Source organism: Tenrec ecaudatus, chromosome 4, assembly GCF_050624435.1.
Source record: "Tenrec ecaudatus isolate mTenEca1 chromosome 4, mTenEca1.hap1, whole genome shotgun sequence".
Classification (NCBI taxonomy): Eukaryota; Metazoa; Chordata; class Mammalia; order Afrosoricida; family Tenrecidae; genus Tenrec; species Tenrec ecaudatus.
Window position 1 is genome coordinate 62,856,023 of NC_134533.1, and position 17,792 is coordinate 62,873,814.

Consider the following 17,792-nt stretch of genomic DNA (forward strand, 5'->3'; position numbering starts at 1 on the left):
AGTGTGTTAGTCTGGGTACTTTAGAGAAACAAATCCATAGAAATTCATATGTATAAGAGAGAGTTTTATATAAAAGTTAAGTGTGCATCAAGAAAACATCCCAACCCAGTGCTGCCCAAGCCCACAAGCCCAACATTAACCCATATGTCTGACACCAATCCACAAAGTCCTCCTCCATCTCACAAAACACACACAATGATGCTGACTGCAGGAAGAAAGCCGAATCAGTGAATGTGTAAGCATCTCAGCACTGGCAGGGGTTTCCACACGGCTGCTCCAGCATCCAGGGCTGCATTGGGGTAGGTCCATGCGGCTTCTCCTCAAGGATGTCTTGCAGGAAGTGAGCCTTGCCAGCTGAAGTAGAAAACTGGCTAAGGCAGCTGTACCCTGGTCTTACCATCACAAAGCAAGAGACCCGAGAACTAGAAAAGCAAGGCTCACTGAGCCATTTATCCATCCACCCTTCAATTAACTCCACATGTGTTTATTGGCCAGGTTGGTACAATAAACTAAGTATATCAGACATTCAGGACTTTCACTTGTTGATGAAACACGACTCAAAGAGAGAAGAAACAGCTGCAAAAATCTAATAAATGGAACTTGGAATGTACAAAATGTGGATATAGGAAAACTGGAAGGCATCAAAATGAAATGGAAATACATAAAGATCAATATGCTCGACAATAGTAACCTGAAATTGACTGGAACTGGCCATTTTTCATCAGAAAGTGGCATGGTTTTCGATTCTGGGAATGATACGAGCAAGAGGAATGGCGTTGCAGTCATCATCAAAAGAGGACATTTCAAGCTATAGTTTGAAGGAAAATACTGACTGTGATAGGATTCCATATTTCTGAATTTGAGAAAATCCAATCAATCCAACTATTCAAATTTATACAACAACCATGAGAGCTAGTGATAAAGAAATTGTAGAATTTTACCAAGGTCTTCAGTTGGAAAATCTGGTCTTGGTGGTAGACATTAAGCTAAAGATCGAATGACAGAAATTTGTTAGACCAACTACTTGTCATAGCAAATACCTTTTTCAACAGCACAAATGGTGATTATACACATGGACTTCTCCAGATGGAATACACAAAAATCACATCGACTATATCTCTGGAAAGAGATGCTGGAGAAGCTTAATTTCAGCAACTAAAATGAGGCCAGGGGCTAAACGTGGAACAGATAATCAATTGCTTATATGTAAGTTCAGGTTAAAGCTGAAGAAAATTAAAAGAAGTTAATGAAATTCAAAATACGACTTTGGGTCTATCTCATCTGAATTTCAAGAACATCTCAAAAAATAGATGTACTTATTGAACACTAATTGCAGAGACCTGATGAGCTGTGAGAGTATATATATTTAAAAGTATTAACAAAGAAAGCAAAAGGTCATTAAAAAGGCAGTAAAGATCAACGGGGATATCAGAAGATACTCTGAAACTTGCTTGTAATCAAAGAGTAGCTAAGACTATGGAAGAAATGACACCATCAAAGAGCTGAATAGAAAATTTCAAAGGGAAGCTCAAGAAGAGAAAGCCAAATTTTATAAGGAAACACACAAAGACTTACATTTAGAAAACCAACAAGGAAGAACATGATTAGGATATCTTAAACTGAAACAACCCAAGAAAACATTCAAACCTATAGTTCAATATTGGAAGGTTCTATGGGGAAAATATTGAATGATGCAAAAAGCATCAAGAAAAGATGGAAAGAATACACAGAGCCACTGTACCTAGAAAAAAAAGGTTAAATTTCATCATTGTAGGAGGTAGTCTATGTGCAAGAACCAATGATACCGAAGAGAGAAGTTCAATTTGTAATGAAAGCATTAGCTAAAAACAAGACTCCAGGAATTGAAGGGATATCAATTTAAATGTTGCAACAGGCTGATTAAGCACTGGCAGAATTTAATTATGTATGGCAGGAATTTTTAAAGACAAATACTTGGCAACCAAATGGAAAAGATCCATATTTGTACATATTCTAAAGAAAGGTGGCCCTCCACTCAAGTACTCCCTCAAAGCAAGAACACTCTTGTTCTATTAAACTGGCATTCCATGATGCTCACCTTCCAGAAACGATCGCTGAAGACAAAGCGAGTGCATATGTAAATGTGGTGAAGAAAGCTGATGGTGCCCGGCTAGCAAAAGATATAGCATCTGGGGTCTTAAAGGCTTGAAGGTAGACAAGCAGCCTTCTAGCTGAGAAGCAACAAACCCCACAATGTAGAAGGACACCAGCCTGTGTGATAACAAGGTGTCGATTGGATCAGGTATCAGGCATCAAAGAACAAAAAACTATAGCATTGTGAATGAGGGGAGTGCGGAGTGGGGACCCAAAGCCTATCTGTAGGCAACTGAATATCCCCTTACAGAAGGATTGTGGGGAGGAGACAAGCCAGTGAGGGTGCAGTGTAGCAACAATGAAACACAACTTTCCTCTGGTTCTTTAATGCTTCCTCCCCCTCATTATCATGATCCCAATTTTCCCTTACAAATCCAGGTAGATCAGAGGATGTACAGTGATAAAGATAGGAACTGGAAACACAGTTAATCCATGACAAATGAACCCGTCAGGACCAGTGATGAGAGTGGCAATACCGGAAGAATGGAGGGAAGGTGGGGTACAGAGGAGGAACCGACTACAAGGATCTACATATAACCCCCTCCCTGAGGGATGGGCAACAGAAAATAGGTAAAGGGAGACAACGGTCAATGTAAGATATGATAAAATAATAATAATTTATAATTTATCAAGGATTCATGAGAAAGGGAGTGGGGAAGGAGGGGAAAAACGAGGAGCTGGTGCCAAGGGCTCAAGTAGAAATAAAAATTTTTGAGAGTTATGATGGCAACAAATATACAAATGTGCTTGACACAGTGGATATATGTATGGATTGTGATGCGCTGTATGAGCACCCAATAAAATAATTTTTAAAAAAAGAAAATAACCTTGGAAACTCTATGGGGCAGTGTTTTTCTGTTTGAGAGGATTGCATAGTCAGAATTGACTCAGGGGAAATGGCTACTATCTTATCTGCAAATTGACATAATTTTACCTTTCTTACTAATTCTCATGCTTATAATTTATTTCTCTCATCTAATTGCTTTGGCCGATACCTTTATTACAACTTTGGATGCCAGCAGAGATAGCAGACATCCTTGTCTTGTTTAATTTAGTGATGTTCCTCTAGTGTTTCCACTCTGAGGAAGACACTAGTGTTAACACAAAGTTAAATAAAATACATGGAATCTATACACACAATATCAAAAACAAGTCAAACTTACTGCCATTGAGTCAATTCTGACTCATAGCAACCCTGTGAACAGTCGAACTGCCCCCTGTAGTTTTCTGCAACTGTAAGTTTTTATTGGAGTTGAAGAAATAACTAAAAACAAATATGAAAGTTTTGCTTCCCTTCGGTAGTCTTTAACAATTTTCAAAGCAGTGGGGTATTTGCTCTTTGAAGGTTTAGAAGACATCCATGGGAAATCGCCTTGGCACAGTGCTTTTGAGTTAGGTAGTTCTTTAATAATTGCCTCTTATTTCTATCTCCATTAATATTTTTAACTTTAACTGGGTAAATCTTGCTAATCTTTGTTTCTGCAGGAATTTACCCATTTCTTTTACTTTTCAAATGTATGTGCAAAGTCTTCAAAGTGGTTTCATAATCTGATATAAGCATTTTATGGAAATATAACTTGATCATGCTGTAATTTTCCTATTTAAAGCAAACAATTCAAATTTTTAAACTAAATTCACTGAGTTGGGAAAGCATGTGGTAGTTAAATAATTTCATGTCAACTTGAAGATATAAAAATAGATCTATGTACATAGGTTAAGTAGTAGGGTAGCAGATGGCCATTGGGCCTCTACTCAAGTCCTCCCTCAATGCAAGAATGCTTTACTCAAATATCCCAAAATTCTCTGATGCTCACTTTACTGACAGGATCGCTGAAATACAAATGGGTGCATAAGCAAATGTGAAGAAAGCTGATGGTGCCCAGCGATCACAAGATACAGCATCTGGGGTCTTAACAGCTTGAAGATAAACAAGCAGGCTTCTAGCTAAGAAACAACAAAGCCCACATGGAAGAAGCGCAACAGCTTGTGTGATCATGAGGTGTTGGTAGGATCAAGTATCAGGCAGAACAAAAAAATCTTATTGATGTGAATGAGGTGGAGTGGACACCCAAAGCCCAACTGTAGTCTATTGGAAATCCCTTCACAGAAGGGTCACGAGGAAGAGAAGAGCCAGTCAGGATGCAATACAGCAGTGACGAACCAAACAATTTTCCTTTAGTTCTTTAATGCTTCCTCCTCTCAACTATCATGATCCCAATTCTACCTGACAAATCTGGCTAGACCAAAGCATGTACACTGGTAGAGATATGAACTAAAAACACAGGAATTCAGGACAGATAAACTCTTCAGAAGCAATAATGAGACCAGCGATACCAGGGGGGTAGGTGGAAGGTAGAGGGAGAAAGGGGAAACTGATCACAATGATCAACATATGAGCTCTTCCAGGGGGATGAACAACAGAAAAGTGGGTGAAAGGAGACAGCAGTTGGTGTAAGATATGAAAAATTTTTAAAATAAATTATCAAGTGTTCTGGAGGGAGGAAGTGTGGGAGAGAGAAGGAAAAAAAAAGGAGCTAATACCAAGGACTCAAGTAGAAAGAAAATATTTTGAAAATGATGATGGTAACACATACCCAAATGTGCTTGACACAATGTAAGGATTGTGATAAGAGCTGTAAGAGCCCCCAATAAAATGATTTTTTTAAAGAAAGGTGTGCCAACCGAATGCTCAAATTATAGAACAACATCATGGATATAGTATGCAAGTAAAATGTTGCTGAAGATCACCCAACAATGGTTGCAGCAGTACATTGACAGGGAGCTGCCAGAGGTTCAGACAGGATGCAGAAGAGGATGTAGAACAAGGGATCTTATTGGTGATGTCAGATGGATCTTGGCTGAAAGCTGAGAATATCAGAAAGATGTTCATTGTGTTTCACTGACTATGCTAAGGGATTCAAACTATGGATAGCCTTGAGAAAAATGGGAGTTCCTTAAGACTTCATTGTGCTCATGTGGAATTTGGACATGGATCAAGAAGCAGGTATGTGATCAGAACAAGGTAATACTGCATGGTTTAAAATCAAGAAAGGGTCATGGTATGTCCTTTCACCATACTTATTCAATTTGTATGCTGAGCAAAAAATAATAGAATCTGGCTATATGTGAAAAAGAATGTGGCATCCAGACTGAAGGATTTCATTTCTAGGCTAAAGTGTAGGTATCTGCTTTTACAGCCTCCCTGTATTGTTCCAGTACCCTCCTGTAGGTGGATTCACTCATTTCTGGGTTTTCAATTCTGTTCCATTGGACTTTGTATCTATCATTGTACCAGGGCCAGGCAGTTTTGACCACTATGGCTATATGGTTTTTAGGCCAGATAGTGTGAGACCTCCTGCTTGGTTCTTCAAATTAAGCAGTTCTTTGCTTATCCTGGGTCTCGTCCCTTTCCCTATGAAGTTGATCATTAGTTTCTCCATTTACTAAAAGGATGAAGTTGGGATTTGGGTTGGAATTCCATTGAATCTATAGATTGCTTTAGGTAGTATTTATATTTTCACAATATTAAGTCTGCCTATCCATGAACATGGGGCATTCTTCTCGTATGTGGGTCTATTTTGGTTTCCTGTAATACTATTCTGTAGTTTTCTTTGTGCAGGTCTTATGTTTCTTTTTTTAGGTTTATCCCTAATTATTTCATTTATTGTATGGCTATTATGAATGAAGAGTATTGTTTTCTAAATATCTTTTTCAGAACTCTCTTCACTGGTATACATGTATCCAAATTCATTTCTGCTTGTTTACCATGAATCCTACTACTTTGCTGAATCCTTCAATAGGCTAAAGTCTTAGATCTTCATCAGCAAGTACTTCAAGTTCTCTTCAATTTCAGGAAGCATAGCTATGTCATTGGCATATCAAAGGTTTTTAATGAGCTTTTCTCTAATCCTAATGTCATTTCCCTCAAAATAGTCTAGCTTCTCAGAATATTTTCTTTACCTATAGATTGAATTAGTCTCATGAAAGGCTATCACCTTATCATAAACCTTTCCTGATTTTAAACCATTCAATAGCCTCTTGTTCTATTTAAACAACTGTTTCTTGGTCTACATACAGGTTCTACCTGAGCACAATAAAATGCCCTGGAAATTTATTTCTTTGCTAATTATCCTTAGTTTGTAATAATCTACACAGTCAGATATTTTTTATTTGCCTAATCAACAAAACACAAACATCTATCTAGTATTGTATTCTTTCATCTAAGATCCATCTGATATCAGCAATTAATGTCCCTCATTGTACATCTTATGGTGGTCCTATACAAATCAATTTTCATAATAAACTATGCATAGTGAGGAACTCTCCTGTAGCTGAACAAATGATGTACTAAATAATTTTCAATATATATTCATAGAATTCTGAAGTAAAAAAAAGTGATTGCATTCAGTCTTAAGAAAAATGTAAGCTGGCCCTATGGGGGACAACACTGGAAACTCAGTGTCAGGATTGACCTGGTCTGACCTCAACACACTGAAGCAAAACACTAAGGGCAAGTGGCAGAGCAGTGGTGGGAGAGCAGAGCAGGGAGCTTCGAAGGGAATACAAAGGATAGACTCTGGGGACAGAGCATCACAGTTCATCGAACTCGACTGGAGGACACTCCTAAAGAACCACAAACAGACCTTGAAATATTTACAGGTTTTCATTTTTAATTAATTAATTTTTGGTCATTGGTTTTCTTTGTTGTTGTTGTGTTCTCTTTTAATGCTTTGTCTTGCTATGCCTTGTTTTTGTGTGCATATTATTATCTCTGCAGGTCTATCTTCATAAGATAGGCTGGATGAACAGTCTGGAGGAGAAAATCATGGGACCGATGGTTCTGGTGGTACATGGGAGAGGGGGAGGTGGGTGGAAAGGAGGTGATGTTGACCAATCCAGGGACAAGGGAACAACAAGTGATCCAAACTTAGTGGCAAAGAGGATGTATGAGGTCTGGTAGGGATTAATCAATGTCAATGTAATCGAGAGAAATTAGTGAAACCCAAATGAAGGCTGAGCATGATAGTGGGACAAGAGAAAGTAAAAGGAAATAGAGGAAATAACTAGGAGGCAGAGGGCATTTATAGAGGTCTAAAAACAGGCATGTACATATGTCAATAAATTTATAGGTTTAGTATTAAGGCAGCAGATGGACATTGGGCCTCCACTCAAGTACTTCAATGCAAGAACATTGTGTTCTATTAAATTGGCATTCCATGATGAAAAATTTCCCGACATGATTGCTGACGACAAACGTGTGCATAAGCAAATGTGGTGAAGAAAGGTAATGGTGCCCGGCTATCAAAATATATAGTGTTTGATAAAAACTTCTTAAAGCTTTTCAGGTAAAGAAGCATCCATCTATCTCAGAAGCAGCAAAGTCACATAGAAAAAGCACACCAGCCTGTGTGACCATGAGATGTCGAAGGGACCATATATCAGGCATCAAAGAACCAAAAATCATATCATTGTGTGTCCACCTTCCCTATATGATCACTGAAGACAAATGTGTACATAAGCAAATGTGGTTAAGAAAGCTGATTGTGCCCACCTATCAAAAGATATAGTATATTAGGTCTTGAAGGCTTGAAGGTAAACAAGCAGCCATCTATCTCAGAAGCAGCAAAGCCCGTATGGAAGAAGCGTTCCAGCCTGTGTGACCACAAGGTGTCGAGGGGATCAGGTATCAGACATCAAAGAACAAAAAAATCATAAAATTGCAAATGAGGGTGAGTATATAGTCGAGACCCAAAGCTCATCTGTAGGCAACTGGACACCCCCTTACTAAAGGGTCACTGGGAAGAGACAAATCAGTCAGGGAGCAGGGTAATAACGATGAAACATACAACTTTCCTCTTGCTCTTAAATGCTTCCTTCCCCCGCTATCATGATCCCAATTCTACCTTACAAATCTGGCTAGACCAGAGGATGTACACTGGTACAGATAGGAACCGGAAACACAGGGAATCTAGGACAGATGACCTCTTAAGGACCAGTGGTGAGCGTGGTGATACCGGGAGGGTGGAGGGAAGGTGGGGGTAGAAAGGGAGAAGTGATTACAAGGATCTACATATAACCTACTCCCTGGACACCAGAGAGAGTAAGATATGACAAAATAATAATAATAATTTATAAATTATGAAGGGTTCATGAGGGAGAGGGAATGGGGATGGAGGGCAGAAAATGAGGAGCTGATATCAAGGCTCCAGTAGAAAGCAAATGTTTTGAGAATTATGATGGCAAGAAATGTACAAGAGTGCTTGACACAATGGATGGATTTATGGATTGTGATAAGAATTGTATGAGCCACCAATAAAAAGATTTTTAAAAAGGAAGAAGAAAATCACCAGGTCTTTCCTCAGAGTGACGAGGTGGGTTTGAACTACCAACTTTTCAGTTAGCAGCCTAGCGCACTTAAACAGGTGTTCTCAAAGGGAAAGTGCATAGCACTAAATTCATACTGTATAATACAGCCTCAAGACTCCCACCTCAAAAATTTAGGAAAATAAGGGTAAAATAAACCCAAGCAAGCAGAAGGAAGGAAATAATAAAGAACAATATATCAATGAAATTTATAACAGAACTTCAATAGAGTAAATTAAAAGAGCAAAGACCTGGCTCTGAAAAACTTAATATAATAGACAAACCTCTAGCAAGACTAACAAAGAGAAAGACAGACTCAGTGACCAATGTCAGGAGTGAAATAGGAACATCACCACAGACTCGGAAGGTGTCAGAGTGCTAACAGATGAAGTATACACTGCAATTTTACAATTTATTTGACGTGGACTACTTTCATACAAACTACCACAACTCACTCAATATCATGGATGCACAAATTATAAATTTAAATATCTATATAATATTATTGAAAGGACAAACTTAAATAAAAGGAGACTATATCAGGGGTTGCCAGAAATTAATGGATGAATGAGACAAGAGGAAGTTGTTTTGTCTATAATAGGCTAAGTTAAGAAGGAATCTTGGAAGATGGTGAACCAGGGGACCCGCATACTCTGAGAGCTCTTTCGAACAAAGCAGGTTTCGTGTCCAGGTAGCCAAGTGGTAGGAGTCTGGTGAGTGAAATATCCCCCAGGGATAGCACCCCAGCCACACCCCCACGCATTTGTCCTGAGCAGGGGCCTTGGTGATCCAGGACCTGATTCGTGGGACATCTCCAGTCACTAGGCTGCCACCATCGCGGCCGCGACTAGCTATAGACCCACTCCATCCCCAGACCAGGACCCTGAGCCCAGAGTCGCTTGCCTGCCCTGCTGAGACACGCTCAGTGGTCATAGTACCCCCTACAGCAGCTGCCCACTCGTGGAACCCTACTAGGAGAGAAGCTTCCCTTTCCCACTGTTCCTCTCTCCCCATGTGGCAGCGATCTGCCCTTGGGCCCGTGTCCCTCCTTCCATGCACCCAAGGCTCGGGTAACTGACCTTCAGGCTATCAGGGGCTACCTTCAGGCTATCAGGGGCTGCCTGGCGACCCTCATGGAGGACTATCCACCCACTCTGCTGCCTGGGACCTCTCCACCGGCACTCCATTTGCCCGGCCGTCCACCCTCGTCAGCTTAGTGCACTCTCCTCTCCCAGCGCAGGAACCTGCGCTTAGCACTTCCCGCCAGCTCGAGCCATAGCCCATCCGCTGCTATCCCAGGCACTGCGTTTTCGCTGGAGCCACTGCAGGCTGGCCTGCCTCTGGTCCTGTAGCCCCGGTCCAGGTCGGCCTGGCTCAGGGCGCCCCTTCCAGCATTGACAGCACCAGGCACAACAGTGGGTGCCCCTGCCTACTTGGGAGCACAAGCGACAAAGTTCTGCATTCCTGCGGGAGTGGCATTGCCCTCCCTGGTGCGCTGCAGGGATTCCAGCGGCCGGCAGGTCCGGGCTCTGAGCATGGGTAGAGGACAGGCGCCTTTGTCCGCAGTGTTCCAGCCAGAGCTGCTGCTGTCTGAGCTGGCTCAGACCACATTGCTGCGGAGCCTGCCTGCGCTGCTCACAGGGCCGGCGCATTAAGCAATAAATGTCCCCGCCTGCTGGGGAGCCTAGGACATGGCTTTGCAGTCCCTGCCGGAGCCGTCTATGTGCTCGAGCTGGCTCTCACCACCCCGAGGGGCCCTGTGGGGTCCCCTGTGCCAGCTCCTAAGCCTGCCCCAGCCCTTCCCAGCTAGTAGAGGAGGTGGGTTCTGCGGCCTGTGCCTCTCTCAGCACCAGTCGCGGTCATAGCACTTTCCAACCTGTGTACTTGGTCTGCCCTTGGGGAGCTGCTCCTGCCTGTGGAGCCTCTGCCAATAGGCTCAACTATACAGGCCTGCAGGGACCTGGAAGGGCTTGCTGACCTAAAGAGCATTTTCCCCTCACATAGTCCGCCACTGGAACCCAGATCAGCACCACATCCTATGAAAGTGAGGCATCCCCAACCTCCACGTTCTAATAGGCATCACTAGAGCTTAGTGGAAAAAGAACGGGGGGGGGGGGGGGGAAGGGAATTTATATATATATATGAACCAGCATGAGATTATATATATATATATATATATATCTTTTATCTCATGCTGGTTTTTCTCTTTTCTTTCTTTTACTTTGTGTTGCCTTTTCTCTTCTTTCTTCATCCTTTTGCATTATTGCTAGTATTTCTCTTCTGCCCCTTTTCTATAGGTTTTCCTTCTATCTCTATTTTTCTTATGCTTCCACTTCTACTATTATCACTTCTTTGCTCTCCTCTTTTATAGCTTCTCCTTCTTCCCCTCTCCATTTTTAATTTTTCTGCCCAAAATTTTGTTTAAAATTATCTTTTAATTTTTTTACCTTTTAAATTCTATTTTATTACTAAACCCAAAAAAGGGCTGCTAAGGGTACCCTGACAAACCAGGTTAAAGCAGCCTAAGGGCACTCACTGAGGCTCCAGCTCCCACTCTAGTTGCTGAAACATCTCACCACTGTGGGTAACTAAGCCTTCGAGGAACTCTGCCTACACAGCAGTCTGACTCATCCTTATAGTAGGTGATAGGCAGTCACCTGAAAGAATCCTTAACACTAACACAGATAAGGTTCCCCTGGCCTCCCAGAAGCATGGGGCCTATGAAAGGATCTTGGAAAAATCAACAGGCCATATCAGTAAAAAACAAAACAAAACAGAGAGATGAAACATAGTAGCAGTGCTAATGTCTCTCATAGAAGAAACAGAAACAGATTTGCCACAGAAGGAAATCCTCAGAAGTCTGCACACAGTGATACAGGAGTTAAGGGAAGCAACCCAGAATAAGGATGCAATGATAGAGGAGATGAAGTCCACAATAGAGGGGATGAAGTCCACAATAGAGGGGATGAAATCCACCCATCAAAGGCAACTGCATGAGCTAACAGAGGAGGTAGCAGAAGCCACACACAAGGTCACAGAACTTACGATTAGGCTTGAGATGGCAGAGAACCATATCAGTGATCTCGAGGACACTCACACAGACCTAAGAAAGTGAGAAAGACAGTCAGATAGGAAAATTGAAGAAAGAGACGACAGCCTGAGATCAATGGTAGATGATATGAAGAATAATAATATTTGAATAATGGGTCTACCAGAGCACAACACAACACAAAAGTTGACAGCCAAGATAGCAAAGGAATTTCTGGAAGAAAATTTTCCCATCCTAACAAGGGAGAACCAGAAACTCAGACAGGAAGCAGAAAGGCCAGCTAAACTAAGTCCCAAGAAAAACACGCCAAGACATATAATAGTAAAAATATCCAACTTAGAGGAAAAAAGAGAAAATTTTATGAGCAGCAAGAGAAAGGAAGACAGTCACATACAAAGGATTGCAGGTAAGAATATGCTCAGACCTATCAGCAGATACCATGAAGAGGAGAGAATGGAGCAACATCTTCCAAAAGCTGAAAGAAAAAATGCCTCCCCCAGAATCCTGTACCCTGCCAAGTTATCCATTAAGATAGATGGTGAGATAAGGGTCTTCCAAGACAAGGAAAGACTCAAAGAATATGCTGCAAGTCACCCGACCCAGCGGAAGATACTGGCTGACTCATTATGGCCAGAGGATCAACCTCCACCAAGAACAACACGCCAGCAACAATTACCAGGACAACAGGGTCTCAGCTGGAAAAGAGGACATGATAGAAACTCTCCACTCAAACACAGCACACTGATATGAAGTGAGATAGGTAAATACCCAAAACACAAAACAGGGTATGACAAATATGAATCCACAGATAGTGATAATAACTCTGAATTCCAATGGACTCAATTTTTACTTTAAAAGGAAAAGGCTTGAGGACTGGCTCAGAAAACATAATCCATCAATCTGTTGCCTTCAAGAGACACATCTTGAGCGCACAGCCAAGAATATGCTAAGAATAAAGGGTTGGCAGAAAGTTTACCAATCGAATGGTAACTCCAAAAAGGCAGTAGTGGCTATCTTAATCCCTGACAAAATGGACCACAAGATCCAAACCATAAAAAGCAACAAAGAGGGACACTACATAATGCTCAAAGGTTCAGAAAACCAGGAAGCACTTAGTATATTGAATATTTATGCCCCTAATAATGGTGCGGCGAATTTTGTCAAGCTATTAAAAAGATGAAACAAGAAATCACAGAATCAACAATCATAATAGGCGACTTTAAACACTCCATTATCAGAGAAAGACAGATCAATGGGAAAGAAGTTCAGTAAAGAGGCCAGAGAACTAAACAATGTAATTAGGAAACAGGGCCTGACAGACATCAATAGAGCTTTCCATCCAAAAGCAATGGGTTTCACATTCTTTTCAATTCCACATGTATCCTTTTCAAGAATAGACCACATGCTGGGACACAAGTCCAGCCTGAGTAAATTCAGACATCGTTGTCAGATCACCATGCCATAAAGCTGGAGATTAATAAGAGGACGTCCAGTAAAGCAAGAGCAACCAATTTGAGAATGAACAATGATCTCCTGTGACATGAATGGGCAGAGGCCCAGATCAGAGAGGATATCAGGAAGTTTCTAGAAAATAACAAGAATGAGCATACAACATATCAAAACTTATGGGACACTGCAAAGGCAGTTATCAGAGGTAGCGTGATATCATTAAATGCATACATGGAAAAAGAAGAAAGGCGTATGACAGATACGTTAACACAAAACCTCCAAAAACTAGAACAGAGTCAGCAGAACAACCCCCCCAATAGCAAGAGAAACAAAATAATAAAAATCAGGGTGGAATTAAACCAGTGGGAAGACAAGAGAACAATGCAAAAGATAAATGCAGCCAAAACCTGGTTTCATGAAAGAATTAACAAAATTGACAGTCCTCTGGCAAAGCTTACCAAAGACAGAAAGGAACAAGCATCAATAGCCAGGATGAGGGATGAATCAGGGGCAATAACAACAGACCCCAATCAAATTAAAAGTATAATCACAAAGTACTATGAAGGTCTGTATTCTAACAAATTCAGAAACCTGGAAGACATGGAAAAATAATTGGAAAAACAGTTTCTCCCAAGATTATCTCAGACAGAGATCAAGAACCTCAACAAACCCATAGCGAAAAAAGAAATAGAGAGGGTCATCAAAAACCTATCAACAAAAAAGGCCCCAGGGCCAGATGGTTTCACAGCAGAATTCTACTATAACATAGAAGAGGATGACAAACTCCCAAACTCATTTTACGAAGCCAGCATTATTTTGATACCCAAACAGGGCAAAGATCCCACAGGTATAGAGAATTACAGACCATTATTTTTAATGAACATAGATGCAAAAATCCTTAACAAAATATTGGCCAATAGAGTACAAAAGTATATAAAACATATCATCCACCACGACCAGGTAGGATTCATCCCAGGGAGGCAGGGTTGGATTAACATCTGAAAATCCATCAATATTATACATCGCTTCGAGAAGGAAAAGGATAAAAACCATATGATAATATTCACAGATGCAGAAAAGAATTTGACAACATCCAGCACCCATTCCTAATCAAGACACTCATGAAAATAGCATTAGAAGGTAAGTTCCTCAAGCTTATACAAGCTATCTATGAAAGACCAATGGCCAACATCATAGTCAATGGAGAAAAGACAAGAGTAATTCCACTGAAAAAGGGTACAAGACAAGGATTCCCCCTGTCCCCGTTTCTATTCAATATCATTTTTGGAGGTTCTGGCTAACAACATAAGACAGCGGAATGACATCAAAGGGATCCAAATGGGAGAGGAGGAGGTGAAACTATCGCTATTTGCAAATGACATGATCCTGTATATTGAAAACCCCAAAAGCTTCACAGCTGGAGTACTTACAGTGAGAGAGGAATATGGAAGAGTAGCAGGACACAAGATCAATAAACAGAAGTCGGTAGGTTTTCTATACACATCGGACAGGGCCATGGAAGAGGGGATTAAGAAGGAAGTACCCTTCACAGTTGCTAAGAACAAACTGAAATACCTAGGAATACATTTACAAAAAATACTAAAGACCTACATAATGAAAACTACAAGAAACCAAAAGTGACCTCCACAAATGGAAGAACATCCCCTGCTCGCGGATTGGAAGGCTCAACATAGTAAAGATGACAGTCCTACCTAAAGCACTTTACAAGTTCAATGCTATACAAAGTCAAATACCATCAACCTTCTTCAAAGAATTGGAAAAACTGACCACCAATTTCATATGGAGAGGGAAGAAACCCAGAATTAGCAGAGAACTCCTCAAGAAGGACACAGTTGGAGGACTAGCCTTACCCGATTTTAATGCCTATTATGCAGCTACAGTAGTCAAAACAGTGTGGTACTGGCACAACGACAGACACTCAGACCAGTGAAAAAGAATAGAAAGCCCAAGAGTAAAATCATCAGCACATAGACAACTGATCTTTGACAAGGGTCCCCAAACCATCATTGGGAAGCAGATGCCCTTTTAAACAAGTGGTGCTGGAAACAATGCATATCCACATGTAGAAAGATGAAACAAGATGTTTACCTCACCCCATGCACAAGAATAAACTCAAGGTGGATCACAGGCCTAGAAGTTAAATCCCAAACCTTCAGGATCATCAAGGATGGAATTGGGACTAACCTCAGAGCACTGTCACAGGCAACTCATAGGCTCACTGAAATAAGGAAGGGTACACACACAGGTGAACTGGAAATCAACAAATGGGATTTAATAAGAATAAAGCACCTGTGCACCTGGAAAGATTTCACCAAGAGGGTGACAAGACAACCCACAGACTAGGAGAAGATTTTTAGTAATGACACATCGGACAAAGGGCTCATTACTAAAATCTACAACACCATCATGACCTGCAAAAAGAGGAAAACGGTTAACCCCTAAGGAAGTGGGCAAAAGAACTGAAAAGAACTTTCACTAGGGAGGAGACCTATATGGCCAACAAGCATATAAGAAAATGTTCCACGTTCTTAGCCATAAGAGAAATGCAAATCAAAACAACTATGAGATACCACCTAATACCCCTGAGGCTAGCCCAAATCAGCAAATCAGAGAGCAACAAGTGTTGGAGGGGCTGTGGTGAAGTAGGAACCCTCTCCACTGCTGATGGTCGTGTAAATTTGTACAGCCACTGTGGAAAGCAAATTGGCGATATTTAAAGAAAATGGAAATTGATCTACCTTATGACCCAATCATTCCTCTACTGGGCATATACCCGGGGGAAGCAGCAAATAAAACACGACCAGTCATATGAGCTCCAATGTTTATTGCAGCACAATTCACAATCGCAAAGACTTGGAAACAGCCTAAGTTTCCATCGATAGATGAGTGGATTAGTAAACTTTGGCACATACACAATGGAGTACTATGCAGCACTGAAAAGCATGGGCAATCACAAGAAACACATTGTTTCATGGGAAGAGCTGGAAGGAGGTAAGCCAAACTCAAAAGGACCAGTATAACATGAGTCCCCTGAGGTAAGTACAATCAGCATGCCAGGAATAGAAGAATAAACATCCATTTCTCAGTAAATAGGTGGAAGCATAGATAGTTGGACGGAGGGCAGGCCACACCTAGGGAGGTACATGAGAGCCCAGCATAAAGAAGGGGAGGTGGGGCAGGTGGAGGGAGAAGTGGGATGGGGAGAAACCGAGTGGATGGCATGAGGGGAAGAGGGTACTAACCTGCCCGGGGAGAGTATTGATTGTGTCCCCACAGAACTGGAACATACGTACGGACCCCACCATGAAACACCAAACCAAGAGGGCAACGTAATGCGTGGAGGAATCCACAAAGAGACTGGACCATACGCCAGCCCTAACCAGAATTAGCCGACCCCCACCATCGAAGGGAGTACCACAGAAAATGAAAATAGATAATCTGGTATGGGAAAGAAACTGACCTACCACACCACATCCAGAAGGAAGCTGAAGCAAAGGAAGGATGAAGAACGGAGCTGAGCACACCTGGGCCCTCCAAGCTCAGAGGACGATAGGCCAGCTCGAAGGGCTGATTGTATAGAGAGGACCATATATCCGGTCCCATGGCGAGATGCAACATCCTGCACTGACCCATGGCCCTACACGGGGGAGCACCTGAGACACAGTGGGGGATGTGCGACTGAGCTGACCCCACCACACTCAGGCAAAACAGTGGGGGCGTGCAATGGAGTGGCGGGAGAAGCAGAGGAAGGAGGTCTCGAGGGAGTATAAAGGATGGTCTTTGGGGCCAGGACGTGGCACTCCATCAGACTCATCCGGAAAACACTCCTAAAGGTCAACAAACAGACATCGAACAAGTTTTATTTTTTCTTTTTTGGTCCCGAGGGACATGAGAGTGTGGGAGGTAGGGGAAGGGAGGAGGTGTTGGCCAACCCAGGGACAAGGGAACAATGAGCAGTTCAAAACCAGTGGCAGGAAGGGGATGGGAGGACTGGTAAGGAGTAATCAAGGGCAAGGTAACTGAGAGGAATTACTGAAACCAGAATGAAGGCTGAACATGGTAGTGGGACAGGAGGAAAGCATAAAGAAATAGAGGAAAGGAGTAGGAGGCAAAGGGCATACATAGAAGCCTAAATACAGACATGTACATATGTAAATATATTTATGATTATGGGGGAAATAGACCTAGGTGCATATATTTATAGGTTCAGTAGTAGGGTAGCAGGTGGACATTGGGTCTCCTCGTGCACACTCCCTCAATACAACAGCACCTTGCTCAGCTAAATGGTCATTCCATGATATCCATCTTCCCGACATGATTGCTGAAGACAGACGTGTGCATAAGCAAACGCGGTGAAGAAAGCTCATGGTGCCGGCAATCAAAAAGATATAGCGTCAGGAGTCTTAAAGACTTGAAGGCAAACAAGCAGCCATCTAGCTCGGAAGCAACAAAGCTCACAGAGAAGGAGCACACAAGCCGAAGTGAACACGAGGTATTGAAGGGATCAGGTAGCAGACACCAAAGGACAAAACCCAGCATTGTGTGATCACCTTCCCCACATAAAAGCTGAAGACGAATGTGTGCATAAGTAAGTGTGGTGAAGAAGGCTGATGGTGCCCAGCTATTGAGAGATACAGCATGTGGGGACTTAAAGTCTTGAAAGTAAACAAGGAGCCGTCTATCCCAGAAGCAACAAAGCCCACATGGAAGAAGCACACCAACATGTGTGATCATGAAGGACCGAGGGGACCAGGTTTCAAGCAACAAAGGTGGGTAA